The sequence below is a fragment of the Cupressus sempervirens genome, chromosome 3 (genome assembly GCF_028749045.1).
Source record: "Cupressus sempervirens isolate cs-2001-9-10 chromosome 3, ASM2874904v1, whole genome shotgun sequence".
In the NCBI taxonomy this organism is placed as follows: domain Eukaryota; kingdom Viridiplantae; phylum Streptophyta; class Pinopsida; order Cupressales; family Cupressaceae; genus Cupressus; species Cupressus sempervirens.
Window position 1 is genome coordinate 322,161,432 of NC_143120.1, and position 23,422 is coordinate 322,184,853.

Here is a 23,422-nt window from a genome sequence, read left to right on the forward strand (position 1 = left end):
TATGTTTATTTGACTCTTCACTTTATCCTACCATTATAAACTTCTCACTTTTTATTTCTTATTTACTCCTCCTTTCATCAGGAATGTGAGAATAAGTAGTTCATCCAAAATAATAGAAAGAGACATAGTAGGCTTTCTTCCACTCCATACCTCTTTAGGTGTTGTGTTCATAAATGATTATCTAGGAGTTTATTTAAAATGTAAATTGCAATATGAATTTCTTCAGCCAAAGACTGATCTATATGTTTCTAGAATGAAGTATACACCTAACCATTTCCATTTTGGTCATATTCTTCATTTCTTCTTCCCCATTTTGTTGTGGTGAATAGGAAATCTTGGATTCTTTATTTATGCTATTTTGATTACAAAATCCAAAAAATTCTTGAAATTCGTATATTCATTTCCTCCATCTATTCTTATGATCTTTAGAGATTTCCTACTTTTCTTTTTAGTTAGAACCTTAAACTCTTTAAACTTATGGAACACTTTTTCCTTCTTTTGTAAGAAATATACCCAAATTCTTCTAGTATATTCATCTATTAATGTGAGAACATACCTTGAACCTCCAAGTGATGGTGTTTTAAAAGGACCCATTACATCACTATGGACTAAATATAAAGGGTTTTATTTTCCTCCATGATCTTCCTTGTGGGAAACTTTCTACATGTTTCTTAGTCATTGCACATCCTTCACATACCTTTTGCCTTTGTGATATTCTTGCGAGACCATGTACCATATTCAACTTCTCCATATGCTTTCAAGGCTTTTATAATTAATGTGTCCCACATGCTCATACCATAACCTACTCACATCATCATACTTTCCAATAACACATACATCTCTAGTTCCAATAAAGATTGAAATTTATATAATCCATTCTCCACTTTACCAATTGTAGTCACTTCATAATTGTTGTTCACATCGTTGACTAAGCATTTATCATTATAAAATTCTATTTTATATCCTTGATGGAAATTTTAAATATAGAGAAAAGATTCGTTGATAAGTGAGGGACAAACTTCACATTTTCAATGATCCCATTATTCACTTGAACATTTCCAATTCATTTAGCTTGTAGAGGACTAGTACCTCCCAAATATTTTTTTTACCATTTCTTTCATTTCGTAAGTCAAATTTCTCCTTATTATGTGGCATATGTTGTGCATAAGCAGAATCAATTATCCATTCATCCTTGAGATAACTATCTTTAAATACTACACTAAAGGAATTTCTCTTAAAATCAAATTATTTGTGGACTTATTCTTTTCTATATCATTAATCAATTTGTAGCATTCATTAGCTTTGTGTCCTAATTCACCATAGTAATTTTTTTTCCACTTCTATTTGGATTCGTAGATGGAACATTTTTATCTCCACACTTCCAATTCCTTCCATTAGATTTATTATCTTGTGCCTTTTGATGATATTATTTTCCTTTCATTACAAATGCTTGAGATTCACACCCAACAATAGAAGTTTCTCTTTCTTTTATTTGATGTTGCAGTGTCAAGTCCCCATGTAAAAGATTAATAAGAACCTGAAGACTTTGTAATTTATTATTTGCACGAAATCCTTATCCTCTATGTTTGTTCAAGTGAAACCAACTCATTTTTCTTTTCTTTTAATTTAATTAAATGATACACTATTTCAAATTATATAGAGCTCTTTGTGGGTATTTCTCAATATTTTCCATACTTGCATTCCACTTCTTGCATTTTGAACTTCTCAAAAAATTTATTCTATCTCTCCTATCCTAGTCATCTTGTTATCTTCCAATATCTATTGATCTTTGTTCACTACCAATAGAAATATCATAACAATTTTATGGAGTTAGAGACATTTCTATTTGTGAAACCCAATCATAATAATTCTTTCCATTTAATTTAACTATGGGCAGATTAACATAAGGGAATCCATTAATAAACTTCTCTCCTTTTCTAGATGAGAAAAAAATAGAACTTTCAACACTTCAAAATAACAAGTAAAAAAAATTCTCACCAAACTTGCATAGCAATTTCTTCACAAAAGAAACTTAGTACTCATCCATCAAACTTCAGCCTATAACAAGATATTAGATTTTTAGACCAAAAAAAAAAACCATTGCCCAAGAATTAGATTCACTTTGATACTACGATGAGACATAGATCTGAATATGCTAGCAGCAAAGTAAATAAAAAGATAATAAAATAAAAGCATAACTATTCTAATTATAATGACAGTAGAACAAGGGGGAGAAACATTTTATTATTATTGTACTTGTCATAGGCTAGTATTCCATTCACTTCCACAATTTTAGTGAATTATTTAATAATCATCTATATATAAAATTATTAGTATAATTTCTTCTTATAAGTATATTTTTCAATGACTATTGGTTCATTTAATTTGGCCCCATTCTTTAGAGGCCTCCCCATATTGATTTATTTTTTGCTAGTAATTATTTTTATAGTATTTATGGAATAATTGAAGTTTTAATTTCACTCTTTATCAAAGGCTCTTCAAAAAAATTAATTCTTGCTTTTGACAATCATTACCAAGTGTTAAAGATAAAGTCAATAGATATTATGTTACAAAACTAATAATTTATTTGTTTTAGTCTTTATGCTCTTAAAATGAAAAGGATACATATAATTTAATAAAAAAAAAAAATTAAAAGCAACCAACATATATTATTTATCTTTATTAAGATATTTGTTTGGCATATGAGATATTTTTTATCTAAGAATCTATAAACTTAATTTCTTTTAACATTGAATATAAATTTTTAATACTAAAATATTCTATATTGATTTAAAAAAAAAATATTTAATCTTACTATTATATTTTATGAATATTTAATATTTCTATTCTTTTGATAAAATTACTTATACATTTATTGATAACTACTTATATGTATTTCTATATAGCTAACTAGCTTTTTATACATACACACATGTAGATGGTTGCATGAGAAAAAAATAAAGCCTAGAAATTTTAGGAACATAGAATGCATATTGGAGTTTAGTTAAAACCGATTGCACACATGGAGATGTGAAGTAGTTTTATCCAACAAGTAGCATTAGTTAAGATAGCCTCTAATATATAAGTTTTTAAAAATAGGCTATAAACTATTTTAAACATAATAGTTATTGTGAACGTTGCTTTCAAAATATTGTCAGAATTACAAAAATGTATATGCAAAATGTTGAAACACAAAGAAGCCAAACCTCAAATTTTGGGCTAGAGTTGCATTTGACAATGCAAACCTCATAATTTACGGTATATGCTATATCAATTCTGTTTAAAAAAAATGTGTTTTATTATTTACGAGTTATGTGAAATTCCTCACTTCTAGAGTATTGTTAACAACTTAATATAATTATCAAAGACAAAAAGAAAATTTTAACATCTTAACATAATTATCAAAGACACAAAGAAACATTATGAACATGAATAATTTAATAAATGAATAAATTGATTCAATTACAACGTGAAGTATTCCTAAAATATCTCCTTGATTTCACATAGATCTAATGTAGATTCAAATCTACAACATAAGTCACAGAAGAAAACCATTTAATGCAAGCAATCAAATCTCTGAACAAATTTACACATTACCATGCGTGCTGCTTGTAGATAAATTATTTTGTTTTCGTAGATGCTTCCTCCCAATGGTGTTTAATAACAATAATAACATACCACAATTTGCAAGCACTCTACAATATTAGTATTTGTTTTTCAAGCCCTAAAAAACTCAACAAATGAAAAAACAAAATAAGATCTAACTTATATGTTTACTTTTTTTTGCATTATAGTTTTCTCATAAAAAATTGAAGTGCAACACATATAAATTATTCAAATAGCCTAATAGCCCAAGAAACTAGAAGCATTAACATTTTTTTGTTAGCCATAGTTAACATTTTATCTATTTTCATGTCAATTATTCACTCTAACCTCTACAAGAAACACCTATCTGTGAGAAATGTTGATCCATAGTAAATCATTGTAAGAAATCTTCCTTCCTTTCAAAATAATTTAGCTTACAAAAAATTTCTAAAACTATACAGTTCTAGTGTCGACTCATTGCTTGATAATAACAAATGTGAGGTTCTAAAAATTTACAAGTATTCTTCATAAATGATTCATCTTATCTGAGACATGAGTGTGACCGAGGTGCTTTTACCTTGCCAACCATGAAGTGTTTACTCCTTCGAGATTCTTCCTAACATGAAGAATACCTTGACCCTGGCACAAGAAGCCTAGCTTCCTAGAACAAGATGGATCCGATGCAACCATGAAATATACTACATGCATCCAGGTGCCTTGCAGCCAAATCACAGAATGTGGTAGGGAAAAGAAAAGAACACTACACATCTACCCATATGCAGTGAAAGAAGAAAATTGTAACATATCTATCCACATATACATTTCTTTAATCTATGCATATCTACACATATGAAGAAATAGAAATAAGCATATTCACACACATATGCTAATGTCAGAAAATAATATACTTAAATGCCATAATAATTGGCTTGGCCAAGCACTAAATTTGTCAGCATTATTGAAAAGGAGAGACAAAACATCATGAATCTTACTTTTCAGAATTATGACAAGCTGGTAGAAGAAAAATGTAGATCATCCATTCCCACCTTCCCTTTTTTCCACATTACACCCTTCCATAAAAGAGAAAAAATCCAACACTTAGGAAAACATGGAACCATTAGCGAAAAAATTTAGAAAGAAATAATTATACATTTGAATATAATTCTAATAATGATATTTTTCTGTTGGTACAAAAGATGAAGTAATACGGAAAATCTAATATTTGGGTTCTCAACCAATCAACATTATCAATTAAATTTAAGTAATCTAACCCAAAGGACAACATCATCATGCTTATATTTTACTAAAATACTTTCCAAACACTTTTTTCTACATTATTTTCCAAACTCATGTTTTTACATGTCAAAGTGACTCATACCAAGATTTTTATATAATTCCTAGAATTTAACAATACATACAACTGGCTAGTTATAGTTTTTCTTCTTGTTTAAAGAAGGCCTAAATTCAAAGTATCTACACTTTTCGAGTTTAAGTTAAAAATATTTGACAATCAATGAACACACCATTTAATTTATGTGTTTGGAATCAAAAATTGGAGTATTCAAGATTTCTACTATAGAAGCTCGATATAACACACACACAATTGTAAAACTACTAGTGATTCCAAGTAACCAAACTAGTTAATCCTTTGTTCTATTAGATTTATGGGAATGATTGTGTAAGTTTTTTTGTCATCACAATTTTGCATCATACTACATGGTCCATCATCAGGATGCATGAGAATTAAGGAAAACTGAAAAAATGGATCCTGAGAATCCATATTTTTTTTAGTTTTCCTTGATTCTCATGCATCCTGATGATGGACCATGTAGTATGATCCAAAATGTTGATGGAAAAAAAACTTGCACAATCATTTTTAGAAATCTATAGAATATTATATATGGATTGTGGAAATGTGATAGCTTTGATAGTTAATCCTTACTAAAGTTTTAAACAAACAAGTAATTAAGAGGATACCAATCTTCTATGAAATAAGGCACACAATTTAATATTTTTTGGTTAATGAATATCCACATTTTTTCCCTATAATCCATCTATCAGCTTAAAAGGGCTACAAATGCAATTATAGCTTTCACAAGGATGAAAAGTGGAAGACTCTTAAGTATCCATAGGTGTTAGGCTATAATGTTTCAAGATAAATAAATAAATAAATAAGTTATTTAAGAAGTTGGTCTATCTCAGTGCACTTTATGATTTGTAATGATAATCCAAAAGAAAGGGGGTGCTGTAATGTCATCAACCAAAAGGAGCAAAAAGAGAATGTTCTTAACCTGACATTTGCATACACAACTTTTGTAGAATTTGGTTTATGATCCTAATGGAGCAAAGTAAAGATGCCCAACACTACACATGGTGGAGTCTACCAATTGTATCATCCTCAATGGCTAATATATGTGCAACAAGACCAATGAAAATATTGTAAAGAAACAAGAATGGAACCCCAAACAAAACATATTCCATTCCTTTGGTAGTATAAGGAATCTATTATAGCTAGTTGTATCATGGTGGGACTCAAGCATAGAACTAGGTAAGATTTATAAGATAATCTTTATTACAGGATGATTCATTAACAGTCTCCTATTGGTCTAAGCCAATAAAGAACTTCATATATATCAACCAACTAGTAGAGAAAATAATATCCAAAGCACATTTACTTATATATTTAAATGACTTACAAAAGGAGAACAGTAACTGGTTAGATTAATGTCTCTTAAATTGAGTCCAAACTAGGGAATACCCTTAGCTATATTTTTACTAATCTATTTCTTTACCTACAAAGAAATATTGAATAAATTTTAATGGCCCTGAACTTATAACAATTACTAAGTAAAACAAAAAAATTAATTCTAGATTTGTATAAAATACAAAGCTATTGGCTAGAATGAATTTTATAAGATTCATGCCGAAGAAGTCAAGCTAAGATATTCTTTCAATTTTTCCAAGAAAGAAGAGTTATTAAGGAACCTAGAGAAGAAATGTATTATAGTCCAAACTTTTTCTCCACCTCCCATTTTTGGTCTATTCTCCTCCAACTTCCACTACTTCTCTTAGTTCTCCTCCAACTTTTGTTGCTGTCCCCTTCAAGATTTAGGTTGTATGATAAATTATTGTTTCCCCACTCCCCTATGTAACTACCTCCAAAACCTTCCTCAATTCCCTCCTTCCATTTCTCCCTATCCATTAATTGGGACCCCATCTAGTAAGGAGTTAAATGATCATTAAAAATCTAATCATGGTGCTCAAAGAAAGGAAAGAAAATACTAGCTTAACCATTATTATTATTATTTATTATCAACAACAATAAAAAAAAAATTACACAATTTCTTTAGTCTCTACATGATCTTTCAAATGTGTTTGCATAATTTTTATTTTACTAAAAATCATATAACAAAGGAGAATACCTTAAAGAAACGCATTCCTCATATACCATTTCAAACAAAGTAATTAGAAATTACTTATATTTGATCATATTGTAAAGAAGATTTAAACAAAATAGCATGTCACATTAAATCAAATCATCATAAAAACTAAGTGCATATATGTGTGTGGCTATGAGACCATTCGATGCTTCTACTTCTAAGAGGATAAACCTCTCTACCTTAACCACACTCTCATCGTGATGAATCCTGCATCCACTAAAACACTCACAACCAAGATTGATGAGTATCTGTTAAAGAGATAACTAAATCGACATTGTGAACATCATAATAATAATGTAATAATACATGTATCAATATCCACAATGTATCCTCATCATACATCATTTCTCATTATCTCATCATCATAATATAACTTATAACATTATCATGTTTAATATTAAAATTGATGTAACCAAGACTTTACAATGCATTAATTATCTATTTAATCACACTAATTAATACATCATAATGCAATAGTTAACTTAACCATTAATTAATCCATTGACCAGGTCAAAATCAATAAGGTTCACATAATTTCCATATAAGAAAAAAAAAGGAAGGTCACAAAATAAAATGTGACATGCCCCTCCTCTACGAAGAGACATCATCCTGATGTCAATCATAACCAAAATAAGCACACAAACACCCAAAATTGAGATATAACTAAAATAAAGAAAGCTATATAAAATGATGGGGAAAGGATTTCTATAAATCCTCTACATCCTCCAAAGTGGCACTATCTATGCCAAATGGGTCCCATTGGACCTTGTATTGGAGGACATCCTATCTTGTACCTTGATGGTATACTACTCAATGAGTCGAGTGGGATGAACTGCCATCACCCCTGAATCCTATACCTACAATGCATGCCAATCAAGCACATGAGATAGCTTAGGATGATATAGCTTAAGAAAATAAACATGAAAGACATTATGAATCTAGACCAAAGCAAGTGGTAGGGAAAGCCAATAAGAAACTTGGATGATAAATTCTAAAACCTTGAATGGGCAAGAAAATCTTGGTACAAGCTTTGAGCTCTTTCTGAATGAGATTGAAATCTTATGTGGTCTAACCCTTAGAAACACCTTATCCCCAATGTGGAATTGATGGAAAGTGCATTTCTTGTCAAGGTAACTCTTCTATCGAATTGCTGCCTCTTTCAATTGACTAAGGATTAAGAGAACATTCTCTTCCATCTCCTTTAACATCTCAAGACCCACAATAACCCTATCCTCAACTCTATCCTAGCTAATAGGAGTCTAACACTTCTATATGTAAAGAGCCTCAAATGGAGCCATACCCAAGGAAAAATGATAGGAGTTGTTATAGGAAAATTCCACCAATGGAAGATACTCCTCCCATTTGTACTATTGATCCATGCAGTACATGTGTAACAAATCTTCAAGCACTTGATTCACCCTCTTAGTTAGCCCTTTAGTCTCAGGGTGGTAAGTTGTTCTAAACTTTAGGTGTGTACCCAAAGTGGAGTTCAATGTTGTCCAAAGCCTTGAAGTCATTCATGTATCCCTATTAGAGATGATGGTTTCTGGAATACCATGTAGTTGAAATATCTCTTGGACAAACTTTCTTTCCAAAACTAGAGATCCATCCTTCAAATTGCAAGGAATGAGGTGAGGAAATTTGGTTAATTTTCTGACTATGACCAAGATGCCATCATAATTCTTGCATCGAGTCATGGATAAACCCTATACAAAGTTAATGCTAATAATCTACCATTTATACTATGGAATCTCATGTGGGTATAGAAGTCCTATCGGATGGACATTCTTAGCCTTGACATGCTGACATTCCAAACACTAGGCCACATACTCTATCACATCCCATTTAAGTCCAAGCCAAAAGTATAAAGGTCTCAAATTAGACATCATCTTTCTTACCCCTAGGTTCCCTAAAGATGGCATACAATGCATCTCCTCAAGAAAAACTTTCTACAACCCTTCATGGTTGGGGATATATATCCTATTTTGGTACTTAAGCACACCATCATCATCAAAATAGTAATCATCAAATTATGAATTAGAGGCATCAGTGTCCAAAGCAGACTTCACTCATTCATAATGGATATCTCCAATAAGGTACTAAAGAATGTACTCTCTCATACAAGTTTGAGATGTAGATATAGTGGTGATATGCCTCCTATGACTAAGTGCATCTACTACCCTATTCTCTTTTCCCTTAACACACTCTACGCCAAAATCATATTCACTAAGGAATTTAGGCCACCGCTTCTGTTTGGCATTTAAGTTAGGTTGTGTGAAAATATATCTCAACTCCATATGATCAGTTCTAAGCTCAAATGGATTTCCCAATAAGTAATGCCACCACATCTACAAAGCATGGACTATCATAGCCAGCTCTAAATCATTGGGAACATAATTTACTTCATGGAATTTTAGCTCCTTAGACTTGTACACAACCTTACCATCCTACATCAATACACCCTAAAGCCCATCTCCTAAAACATTTTTTGTGACAATAAAGTGTCCATTAGGATCATGTATAACCAAGATAGGAGCAATAGTAAGCCTTTTCTTAAGCAACTGGAAGGCTTTCTCACATGCTTTAGTCTAGTCAAATATTTTATCCTTGTGCTAAAGAGATGTAATCGGTGTTGCTATGTTAGAAAATCAATCAAAAAATTTCTTGTAATACCCAAAAAGACCCATAAAAATCCTAACTTCACTTACATTCTATGGAGTTGGCCATTCAAGGATGGCTTTAATCTTTGCAAGGTCCTTTACCATGCCATCATTTGATAAAATATGCCCCAAAGTAGTGCATCTCTTTTTGATAAAATGAGTACTTGAAGAGTTTACCATACAACTTTCTCTCTCTCAGACGTTGCAGAACTATGTGCAAGTACTCTTCATGCTCTTCTAAATTCTTGGAGTATACCAGTATATCATCTATAAATATCTCCACAAATTTATCAAGACAATCTCTAAAAATACTATTCATCAGGTTCATAAAAATAGCATGTAAATTTGTTAGTCCAAAAAGGTAAGACTACAAACTCATAATGCCCATACCTTATTCTAAATATGGTCTCAGGTATGTCTTTATCCCAAATTAAAAGTTGGTGATATCAAAATCTGAAATCAATTTTAGAGAATGTGGTTTCTCCCTTCATCTATTCATAAGGTTCATCAAAGGATACAAATTCTTTATGATCACCTTGTTTAGCAAGTGATAATCAATTCACAACCTTAAGATACCATCCTTCTTCTTGAAGAATATTATAGGAGCTTCCCATGGTGATATACTAGGTTGTATAAAACCTTTATCCAAGATTTCCTATAGCTGAGTGTTCAACACATACATCTCTATGGAAGTCATGTGCTAGGGAATCTTTGATTGTGGTTCTGCTCCTAGCACAAGATCTATGAAAAAATCAAACTCCCTCTTAGGGGGTAGTTTGAGATAATCATCCATAAACATGTCTCTGAATTCCTATAAAATTGGATGATCCTCTAATCGAGGTGGAATCTCTTCTAGAATCTTGTCATGGGAAACAAATAACTAACATCCCTTCTTCTTTTCTTTCTTCAATTGAATTGCCAAAAAATTTCTCAATTCAAATGGTCGTTTGATACCATTTACAATCACTAAGTGACCTATATCATTGAGGCATTCAATCACCTTATCCTGATAGTTTACTACAACTTTATGCTCACTTAACCAATTGATACTTAGGATGACATCATATGAGCCTAAAGGCATTGCATATAGGTTGACCTCTATTCGAAAGCTAGGGAGTTCCAACTCACTGAAAATAAGAATTGCTCTACCCTATGTTTAGACCTATTACCATACTCTATAGTCCAAGGTTTACCCATTAAACTAGCCCTAACTATGATCTTAGCTACTATTTTAAGATCTACAAAGCATTTAGTAGCACTAGTATATATAAGTATAGAAATAGGGTAACCCAAAAGTGTATCAGTCATCTATATAGGAGTGGCCTAATAATCTACTTGTCTATGATCAACTACAACATTAATGTGGTGCTGTGGTGGAAAGTCCCCCGTGTTAGATTGCTATGGATACTTAGTAGAAAACTGGCTACTGCCACATACAAAACATCTTGTCCTAGGGCCTCTCCTATCATCATTCCTATTTTGATCACCCCTATTGTTTCCATTCCTTCCATTTCCATTTTTTTTGTTTTGGTTCTTGTTGCTATTCCAATTTCCCTTGTTTTTCTTCCTATCAGAATTATCCTATCCTTTTTCCTTCGTGATTTTGATTTGTTGTTTCTTTCCATTTCCCATTTTGTCTATCATCCTGATAACCCATATTATCCTAATATGACCTGTTATCTTGGAACTTCTTTTTATAGTTCTAGTTGGAGGATTTAGATGAGGAAGCATCCTTCAGTCTCTATTCCCACTTAAGGGCCTTATCTAGTGCAAAATCCATGGTCTAAAGTTCCTACATTTCAACTTCACTATATATCTCAAGTCTCAGACCCATCACAAATTTTTGGGTTCTAAATAGTTCATCATGCTGATACTAAGGAACATACTTCACCAAATGATAAAAGGGCTCATAATACTATGTGAAGTTCATGTTCCCTTGAACTAGCTTGTAGAAATTTGATGATTTCTTGTAATGGAATAGCTGAGATAACCATCATTTGTGGAAAAGCTACAAAAACTCTTCCCAAGTTACCTCCTCATGCTGAAATTTCTTTTCGGCCATCATGTTTTCCCACCAAATAGTTGCCTCTTCCATTAGCTAAAATGTAGCCCAAACTGCTCTAGATTTCCCTGTATAGTTTTGTACTAGGAAATAATTCCCCATGTTGGTAATCCATTCCTATACATCTTCCTTAGAAGCTCTACCATGAAATGTAGGTGGTGTCACCTTCTTGAGATCTTTGCTCAAGTCAACTATTATCCGTACCCTGTTAGTATTAATGAGAGCAACCTGATAGTTAGCTTCCACCTTCTGCTCTACCTCAGATTTCCTAAGAGCCTTAGCCATCTTCTCATCCTCACATTTCTTTGCCAGTTCCTCTTCTTTCTTACACAAGGATTCAAAGTATTTATCTTCATCATGCCTCCTTGCCTCTTTTTTAGAATGCCTACCTCAAGTCTCATGCTCTAGGTTATCCATCCTTTGGACTTGTTCCTGTAACAAAGCCCCCTATTGGGTCAATAGTGCCAATATCTAATCTAACCTCTTATTAGGTTCCCCAACTCATGTACCACTATTGGACCCAACTCTGTGGTTAGCTTTTCTGGCCATGATGATAATTGAAACATCTAACACACATCGACACATGTTAGCACAGTAGCCCAAGGTCCTAGGGTTTAAACCTAACTCTAATACCACATGTAAGAACCATGTCCTAATCAAAGATACCACATCATATGATCAAAAAATGTAGAAAAAGAATCTAATCACAACTAACATCGAAAAGTCAAAACTCATTGTTATCCATTAACTAAATAAATGATACAATTAGTTTACTAACAAATTCAACATAACATTAAATTATGGATTTTATCACAAGAACATTACATCATATGAACTATGGGTAAAATAAATTGTATATGCATCACTTGTCCATCATGTACATGAGCAATAGCACATTACCAACTTTTAAGTTTCCAATATATGATAATCAAAATTACATCAATTGTTTGATACTATACATCATCGCCAAGATGAAGATACAAGATCATAAGGTAGATTCTAACACTTAATAGGTGTCTTGAAAGTGTATTTAGTCTCCAAAGCCATTAGATGTTGGCCATATACTATTTGAGATGGGAGTTTAGCCCAGAGGCTTTTAGCTCACCAACCACAAAGTGTTTACTCCTCTAGGATTCTTCCTAACATGAAGAATACCCAAACCCTAGCATGAGAAGCCTAGCTTTTTGGAACAAGATAGATCAAATGGATCTGATGTAGCATTGAAATATACTACATGCATAAATTTTCTTAGCAACCAAATCATGGAATGTGATAGGGAAAAGAAAAGAACACTACACATCTACCCATATGCAATGAAAGAAAACAATTGTAACATATCTACCCACATGTACATTTCTTTAATATATGCATATCTACACATATGTGAAAATAGAAATAAGAATAGTCACACACATATGCTAATGTTAGAAAACATCATACTTAAATGTAGTAATAAATGGATTGTCAAGCACTAAATTTATCATCATTACTAAAAAGGAGAGACAAAACATCATGAATTTTACTTTTCAAAATTATGACATGCTGGGAGAAGCAAAATGAAAAGCATCCATCGCCACCCTCCCTTTTTTCCACATTACACCCTTCCATAAAATAGAAAACATCCAACACTTAGGACAACATGGAACCATCAATGAAATAATTTAGAAAGAAAAGATTATACATATCCTATTCTACAATGGTAGAAAAGATGAAGCAATAGGGAAAATCTAATAATTGGGTTCTCAACTAGTCAACACCATCAATTAAATTTAAGTAATCTAACCTATAGGACAACATCATCATGATTTTACTTTACTGAAATACTTCCCAAACACTTGCTTCTAAGTTATTTTACAAACTCATGTTTTACACATCAAAGTGACTCATACCAAGATTTTTATATAATTCATAGAATTTTTAACAACACATACAACTAGCTAGTTATAGTTTTTTGACTTATTTAAAGAAGGCCTAAATTCAAAGTGTCTACACTTTCTGAGTTTAAGTTAAAAAAATTTGACAATCAACGAACACAATATTTAATTTATGTGTCTAGAAATAGAAATTGGAGTATTCAAGATTTCTATTGTAGAAGCTTGTTATAACACAAACACAACTACAAAATTGCCAATGATTCCAAGCAACCAAACTAGTTAATCCTTACTAAAATTTTAAACAGACAAGCAATTAAGAGGCTATCGATCTTCTATGAAATAAGGCACATAATTTAATATTTTTTGGTTAAAGAACATCCAATTTATTTTACCTACAATACATCTATAAGCTTAAAAGGCTCAGAAACACAATTACAGCTTCCGAAAGGCCGAAAAGTGGAAGACCCTTGAGTATCCATAGATGTTAGGCTCTAATGTTTCAAGATAAATAAATAAAAAATAGTCATTTAAAAAGTTGGTCTATCTCAACATACTTTATGGTTTGTAATGAGAACTCAAAAAGAAATAGGGTACCATAATGTCATCAACCACAAGGAGCAAAAATAGAATGTTCTTAACATGGTGTTAGCATACACAACCTCTGTAGACTTTAGTTTATGACCCTAATACAAAAAAGTAAAGATACCCAACTTTACACACAATTGAGTCTAACAATTGTATCATCCTCAATGGTTAATATATGTGTGGCAAGCCCAATTAAAATATTGTAAAGAAACAAGAATGGAAGCCCAAAAAAATAAAATTCCATTCCTTTGGTAGTCTAAGGAATCTATTATAGTCAGCTGTATCATGGTGGGACTCAAGCATAGAACTAGGTAAGGTTTACAAGATAATCTCTATTATGGGATGATTTATTAATAGTCTCCTATGGTATAAGATAATAAATAACTTCATATATATTGACCAACCAATAGAAAAAACACTATCCAAAGCACACTCACACATTTAAATGATTTATGAAAGGAGAATAATAACTAGTTGGATTAATATGTCTCTCAAATTGTGTCCAAACTAGGGAATAACCTTAGCTAGATTTTTAATATTTTATTTCTTTACCTACAGAGAAATACTAAATAGGTTTTAATGACATTGAACTTATAAAAATTACTAAGTAAAATGAAAAATGAATTCTAGCTTGGTATAAAATACAAAGCTATTGGCTAGAATGAATTTGATAAGATTTGATGCAAGGTGCTCCCCTTATATACTAATAATAAACATCTACCTATAAACCAAATCATGGAATGTGATAGGGAAAAGAAAAGAACACTACACATCTACCTATATGTAGTGAAATAATTTTTTTTTAACATATCTACCCACATGTACATTTCTTTAATCTATTCATATCTACACATATGCAAAAATAGAAATAAGCATAGTCACACACATATGCTAATGTTAGAAAATATCATACTTAAATGCAATAATAAATGGCTTGGCCAAGCACTAAATTTGTCATCACTACTAAAAAGGAGAGACAAAACATCATGAATCCTACTTTTTAGAATTATGACAGTCTAGGAGAAGCAAAACACAAAGCATTATTCCACACTCCCTTTTTTTCCACATTACAACCTTCCATAAAATAGAAAACATCCAACACTTAGGACAACATGGAACCATCAACGAAATAATTTAGAAAGAAAAGATTATACATATCCCATACTACATCTAAATATAATTCTAGGAATGATAGTTTTCTAAAGGTACAAAAGATGAAGCAATAGGAAAAATATAATAATTGGGTTCTCAGCTAGTCAACACCATCAATTAAATTTAAGTAATCTAACCTAGAGGACAACATCATCATGCTTTTACTTTACTGAAATATTTCCTAAACACTTGCTTCTACATTATTTTCCAAATTCATGTTTTTACACATAAAAGTGACTCATACCAATATTTTTATATAATTCCCAAAATTTAACAACACATACAACTAGCTAGTTATAGTTTTTCTACTTATTTAAAGAAGGCTTAAATTCAAAGTGTCTAAAATTTTTGAGTTTAAGTTTAAAAAAATTGACAATCAATGAACACAATATTTAATTTATGTTTCTGAAAACATAAATTAATGGATTCAAGATTTCTATTGTAGAAGCTTGATATAACACAAACACAACTACAAAACTACTAGTGATTTCAAGCAACCAAACTAGATAATCCTTACTAAATTTTTAAACAGAACAAGCAATTAAGAGGATACCAATCTTCTATGAAATAAGGCACACAATCTAATGTTTTTTGGTTAAAGAACATCCAATTTTTTTACGTACAATCCATCTATTGGCTTGAAAGGCTCAAAAACACAATTATAGCTTTTGAAAGGCTGAAAAATGGAAGAACCTTCAATATCCATAGGCATTAGGCTATAACGTTTCAAGATAAATAAATAAAAAATAGTCATTTAGGAAGTTGGTCTATTTCAACGTACTTTATGATTTGTAGTGAGAATTCAAAAATGAAGGGGGTACCATAATGTCATCAACTACACGGAGAAAAAAGAGAATGTTCTTTTATAAAATCCATAATGTCATCAAATCCATCTTTTTATAAAGAATTCATTTATTTTGGAGTATCGTACCATTGGAGCCTTTTTAAAACCATATAGTGATTTTCTCAATATAGAAGTAGATTTCAATAGACAATGATATAGAAGTTATATACTTAGATATTTCTAGATTTGTTTTTGATTATATCAATAAAAAGACAATATTCTTTCTCTCTAACATCACTAGTAGTAGAGAATGAGTGTAGGCCTTCTAAGTCCAATCATTGATTTGAGAACATGACCTGTAGTTAAAACTGAACTATTGGATTACCGTACTAGATGGAAAATATCATCTTGGTCCAGATTGAATAACCCAAGAGTCAAATCTGGATAATACCCTAGCATGCAATCAAGCAATATTATACTTGATTTATGTAGATCTCTTATCACATTCAAGGCTAGAATAAATATACAAACTCATCTACATTCAACTTGAAATTTCAAATTAACCTTGATAGATAAATTAGAGATCATTTCACTAATTTAGATTTGCATAGGTGGTAAGAATATACTATCAATTGCAATAATATTATAGTCGACATTAGCAGAGAAACCAACCTACATACTAGGATAAGATCAATTGATGAACTTAGATAAGATTAGAAATAAGTCTATATTTTTAACACAAAATATTTAAAGCTTATTATGAGGAGTGTATATCTATAGATATTTTAGTTAGGTAAAGTAGTTTCAAGAGTATTGTTTATATATAATTTTATAATCATATATCACGGATAACAATAACTCACATAAGTAGAGACCATTTGGGAAGTGAAGTTTTTTCTCCATGTTTGAATGTAAGAAAACTATAAGGTTGAATGCTAGCACCATTGAATATTAGTGTTGTAGTACTCCTCCTAGTTGGAGACATTATCGTAGAGGAAATTCGAATTCAACCATTATAGATGGTTATACTTGATAAGTTTTCAATAGCAAACATCAGGTATTCAACATTCTAAAAATAAACAATTATCTAGTAAGAATTTTATTCAACTTTGATGTAGCCAAGCCTGGGAGTAAACCTACAAGTACATTACATTCACTCATATTACTATGGAATCAGACAAGTATTAGTATGAATGAGAAAATTCTCCCATGAAAAATATTGTGATCATTGGATGAATAATCAAGTGCCTGTGATTACAAGACCTATTCCAATATATTTCACTCTAATACATTATTAAATACAATTACTAATCCAAATTGAAGATTCATTGTAGAAGGAAGTATGCTCAATTCTATACATAATTTGGAACATTATGGACTAAACCTCAGTCTAATACTTTGGTTAACTATCTACAGGATGAGTCAAGTACTTTGGAATAAATAAGGAAATTTGTACACTCTTAGAAGCAACAAAAAAGAAGGATGATTCACTTGTAAATGGAGCCATTAGAGATAATTCATACATATCATTACAAGCTAAGAAAATATTTTCTTTTGAACATCATCATATAAGTTGAGTGGATGATCATGTTTCTACACTTGTTGGTATCTCTAACTGTTTTTGTCTATTAGTGTTAAACACTTAGTCATTTAATAAGTAGAGTTAGACAGTCATCATTGTGACTAAGCTACTCTATTTAGGCTAAGTCATGTACATAAGTATGTGTGTACCGAGTTCTATTAGAGCCAAGTAAGTATATGGTCATCGAGTATTTTCTATACAAACAAAGCTCAACACCTACTGAGAAATTTCAAGCATACAAGTGCCAAGTTACATAGTATGTACTGAGCACAATATAGACCAAGCAACAAAAATGTCGAGTATCAGAAAACTATAAGTGCCAAGCAATGTAGAATTTACATAAAAGCTAGAAATTTTACAGATTCTAAGGTAAATCATTTTCAAGATGACATGGAAGGAATATTTAATACATGTAAAGGTTCTTACATAGAGTTTTATATGTTAATGATGTGGATCACAAATTCCTATGTTTTGTGATAAATGATTTAGATAAAGAGGCTAATTATGGAAGCATCTAGAAAAATCTTTACAAAAATATTTAAATAGAGAAGATCTTAGCCTAGATCAAAAGGAAGTGTAGATGAGAGGAGAAGATTGTATGTGCAAACAACGAGAAATATGCAAATGGTGAAGTGAAATATCGAGATATGATAAGAGGTTAGTGAAAGTGTTTTTTTATTTCTTAGCAAAGAAAGTTACCTATTTAGAGTAGTGAAGGGGAAGAAAAGTATTATAGATTAGAAGAGAGGATTAGTTAGCAAGGAGAAGACTCAAAATTAGGTTATAGAGCATACCAAGAGTTAGGTATTGAATCCATTCTAACCAACTTGAACTAGGGAAAATATATTAATAGTTCTTTGTAAATCTCCTAACAGAGTCCTTACTTTATTGCAAGTGCTAAATCCTCTAACAAGGTGAGAGCTAGAAGTCTCAAACACTTTTAATAGGGAAGACCCCTCATAGGATATATCATATATCATGATAAAACATTTTAACCTTAACATGTTAACTTTATTACTACAATAGTGAAGATTTGTGGGTGTCATCCCCACCCTAGTTTTACCTTCACCTTGGAAGGTTTCTGGGTAAAAAATATTGTGTTGTGTTTATTTTCATGCATGTGATAGATCATTTTTACATGTTATAGTAAGTTTATTATTAAAAATTTTACATGTACAAGATAACGGTGAATGTGAATGAATTGTTGAAAAGTAAAAGTGATTAAGATTCTGATTCACCCCCCTCTTCATATCTTATTATCCTATTTATGCTTCCATCAATCAACAATTGGTAACAAAGCATTGATTTTCTCCAATAAGCTTAATCACTTGGAGATTAGATCTTGGAGATCGACACTTTTATATTGGACAAGGTCATTGAAAGTTGGGTGATTGACATCCAACTCATACTACAAAAACTCGAGAAAGAAAGACAAGGTTTTAAGAAATCCTTGAAAAGAAGAAAGGAATTGGCTATCCAAGATAAACAATTTTCTTATGAAGAAGTTGAGACTGAAGGACTGTTTGAATCAACCAATCCAAATGAAAAAGCATCTATAGATCTACTTGAAAAGAACAAACTTATGAATGAAGAAATAAGAGGATCGAAAAGAGAACATGAATCCAATTAGTAAGATTATGTGAAGTGACTGAACAAAAGAAGAAAGTTGAAGAAGACAAGACTATAATTGAGGAAGACAAAAGAGTAATGGCTACCAGTTGTACAAAGCCCAAATTTATCTACTACCTCAACAATATTGAAAGGTTTAGAATAGACAAAATGAACCAAATATCTTACCCTAAGATAGAAAGAGACTCCAAAAGGTAGTCCACACCCATAATCTCTCTTTAAACTTGGCTACTTGGGCCAATGCCTTAAGAAAAATAGGTATTCAAAGTTTACTTGACTTTTTAGAGTGGAATCCAATCTTCCTTATACTAAGAAAAATCCAACAAACAAGTCTAATACTCCACAACACATTCCCTAAGTTTTGGCCTACAAGGAATCTTACTTTCCTCAAGGAGGGCTACAAGGAGTGTGACCAAAAATTTGGAATATATGACTCACAAGGGCACTAATAAACCCAATTTATGGTTCAAAAAGGAACAAACAACTATCCTCAAGACATCTCAAGCGATGAGCTTTTGATCAATCCCCTAACGCCACTTTTCCACTTAGTTGCCTAGTAGGAACTAGGCCTAATTAGGGATAATTAAAAAAGAAAGTAACCTTTATATTGCTGCCCCATAGCCAACACTTGGATCATGTCAAGGTCCATGAAACATCACTAAGTATCTTATTACACCTTCATATTCTACCCACAACTCAATCTATGCAATCATTTGCACAATTTAGGATAATTACATGGAGATGTCAGTCCTAGGGTTTGGCTGATAACTCCAATAACCAAAATTTTCACAATCTAAAACCACAATAATCTTAAATTACATTTTCATACCTTTAAAATCACCAAGAATCAGATTTTTCCCATGGCTAGTTTGCAAGATATGAGCAAAACCCTATGAAACCCTAGTTACGGGTTGATAACAAGGCTATCAACACTAAAATCATCCTAGTAGGCTTTTCCCTCAACTTCAAAGCCTAAAAAAATAAAATTAGAAAGATAACTCCTCCCTCTATCGATCGATACAACCTAACCTCAGATCTTAGGCTATACCATTATGTACATTCCTCCATACAATAATTCTTCCAATATATCATAGGAAATGATTGCCATCCTATTTTAATACATCCCAATAGTTCTTCCAATCGAAAGGTGGTTTGTATCATCATCAAATGCATAAAATTGTCCCTTAATCCTACAAGTTGGATGACAAGATTTATAAATGCATCTTATGTCCCTTGGCCTTACAAATTGGATGTATTACAAACATCATATGGAGAGTTTTTAATTCATTATTCCTTTGATGAAGATTTAATGGAGTGTGCTCCTACATCATACTCCTAGGGTTGATTAATCTCAAGTCCCTATGAGATGAGTTCTTGCAAACTTGTGCCATGATTCTTCATATCAGCTTTATCCATCCAAACAACCTCTTGTTCAGGTTAACCTGCCCACTTCACCAAATAATTTTTGTAGACATTCTTTTTAGTATTCTTAATGATCTTAGTATCCAAGATCATATCTGGTTCTTTTCTTGCATGGGAAGGTAATGCTGTAATATCTTCTTCAAAATCCTCCAAAGTGTTTCATTTCCTTCATCGACATTACCTTTGTAAGGTGTGAGATAATAGATGTTAAAAATTGGTGAGATGACCAGATATAGTGGAAGTCTAACTTCATGTGAATTTGTTCCCAATTTTCTCAACACCTTGCATGGAGTAACCTTTTTCATCAACAATTTGGTGTGCTTTCAGTTTGGAAATCTTTCCTTCTTCAAGTAGACCGACACCAAATCATCAACCTATACTTGTACATCTCTCCTACCTTTGTCCTTGACTTCCTTGTACTTTAATACACTCTTTTCCAATGCCATATTCACTTGATAATGAACATCCTTAATATATTTAGCAAATTGTTTTCCATGAGCACTGATTGGAACATCTGATGGAATATCTCTCAGCTCCAAGACACCCTTTGGGTTGTACCCATAAACAACTTGAAAGGGACTCTTTCCCATACTCCTATTCATTGAATCATTGAATGAAAACACAACTTGAGGTAGTATTTGATCCCACTTTGTATGATACTACTTGGTACAACATCTTAGCAAATTCCCTAGTGATCTATTGACCACTTCAATCTACCCATCTAGTTGTGGATGGTAGGTAGAACTAAAGCTCAGATGTGTGCCCAATCTCCTCCATAGTGTCCTCCAAAAGTGCCCAAGGAAATTCACATCCCTATCTAATATGATGGACTATGGTAAACCATGCAACCTTATAATCTCCTTGAAAAAATTAGCAATCTAGGTAGCATCACTAGTTTTTTTACATTGAATGAAATGGGAGATTTTACTAAATCTATCAACTACCACATATATGCTATCAAAGCCTTTTTGTGTTCTTGGTAGTCCCATGAAAAAAATCCATGCTACAACTAATCCATGGTCTAGTAGGTATACGTAGAGTTTGGTATAGACCAACATTTTTTGAAGTTCCTTTGGCATTTTGATAGATAGAGCATGCCTCCACATAATTTCTCACATTATTCTAAACCTTAAGCAAAAAATAATACCTTCTTGTCCACTCCAAAGTCTTATCCAAGACAAAATGGCCACTCATGTCGCCTGCATGCTTCTCCTTTATTATGTTTTCCCTCATTGAATGTTTATGGATGCACAATTAGTGTCCTTTGAATAGTAGCCCATCTTGGATTAGGAAATATGCATATTTTACATGATAATCCTCTAAAAGATCAGAGCATACCTAATATATCTCCTTTCAAAGTCTTCATCATCTTCATACATTCCTCTCAAGGAATCAACTCCAACACTTTGCAATATGATTTCTTGCACTACCAAGTTCCTCTCACTTAGAGCATCTACCACTTTGTTGGACACTCTCTTCTTATGTTTTATTGTGAAAGTGAATGCTTCAATAGATTCTACCCACTTCATGTGTTTGTGACTCAATTTATCTTGGCTATTCAAGAAACTAAGGGCCTAGTTGTCAATGAAAACTACAAATTCCCTAGGCAATAAATTATGCCTCCATTTCTTCAATGACTGAACCAATGTATATAGTTCCAAATCATAAGATGAATACCTTCTCTTGGAGTCATTCATTTTCTCACTAAAAAATACAATAGGCCTACCCTCTTAACTTAATATCACTCCAACTACAACATTTGAAGCATTACATTCCAAGGTGAATACCTTCTGAAAATTAGGAACATCAAGTATTGGTTTCTCTACCACCTTTTTCTTCAGCATTTGAAATACTTCTTTAACCTCCTTGGTCCAAGAAAACTTGTATCTCTAACCACCTTTTATTGTCTCCAAAATAGGTGCACAATATTGGCTGAAATTCCTAATAATTTTTTTATAAAATGAAGCAAGCCCATGAAAGCTTCTTACATCAAAAAATTTTCTTCGAGAAGGCCAACTTAGTATGGCTTCTATCTTATCAGGATCCATCTTGATAATCCCTCCAGATATGATGAACCCAAGGTATACAAGTTCCTCCTACAAAAATACACTCTTCTCCAAATTGATGAACAACTTTTCCTCTTGTAGCCTCTTCAAAACCAAGTCAAGATGCTCCAAGTGATCTCCCTTTGTATAACTAAACACTATTATGTCATCAAGATACACTATTACATATTTTCCAAGAAATTATCTTAAGACCTCATTCATGAGCCTTATGAATGTACTTGGGGCATTTGATAGCCCAAATGGCATCACCCTCCATTCATACAATCCCTCATTAGTTTTAAAGAAAGTCTTCCACTCATCCTCTACCCTTATCCTAATCTGGTGATATCTAATTTTTTAATCAACCTTGGAAAATATCTTTCTCCACTCAAATTATCAAGAAAATCCTCTATTCTAGGCATAGGGAATCTATACCTTATTGTTATTCTATTTATAGCCCTAGATTTCGTACATAATCTCCAAGTCCCATCCTTGTTTGGAGCTAAGAGGGATGGAAGTACACAAGGGCTTACACTCTTTTCTATCGACCCTTTGTCCAAGAGTTCTTGAATCTACAATGTCATCTCCTTGTTTTGCTAAGG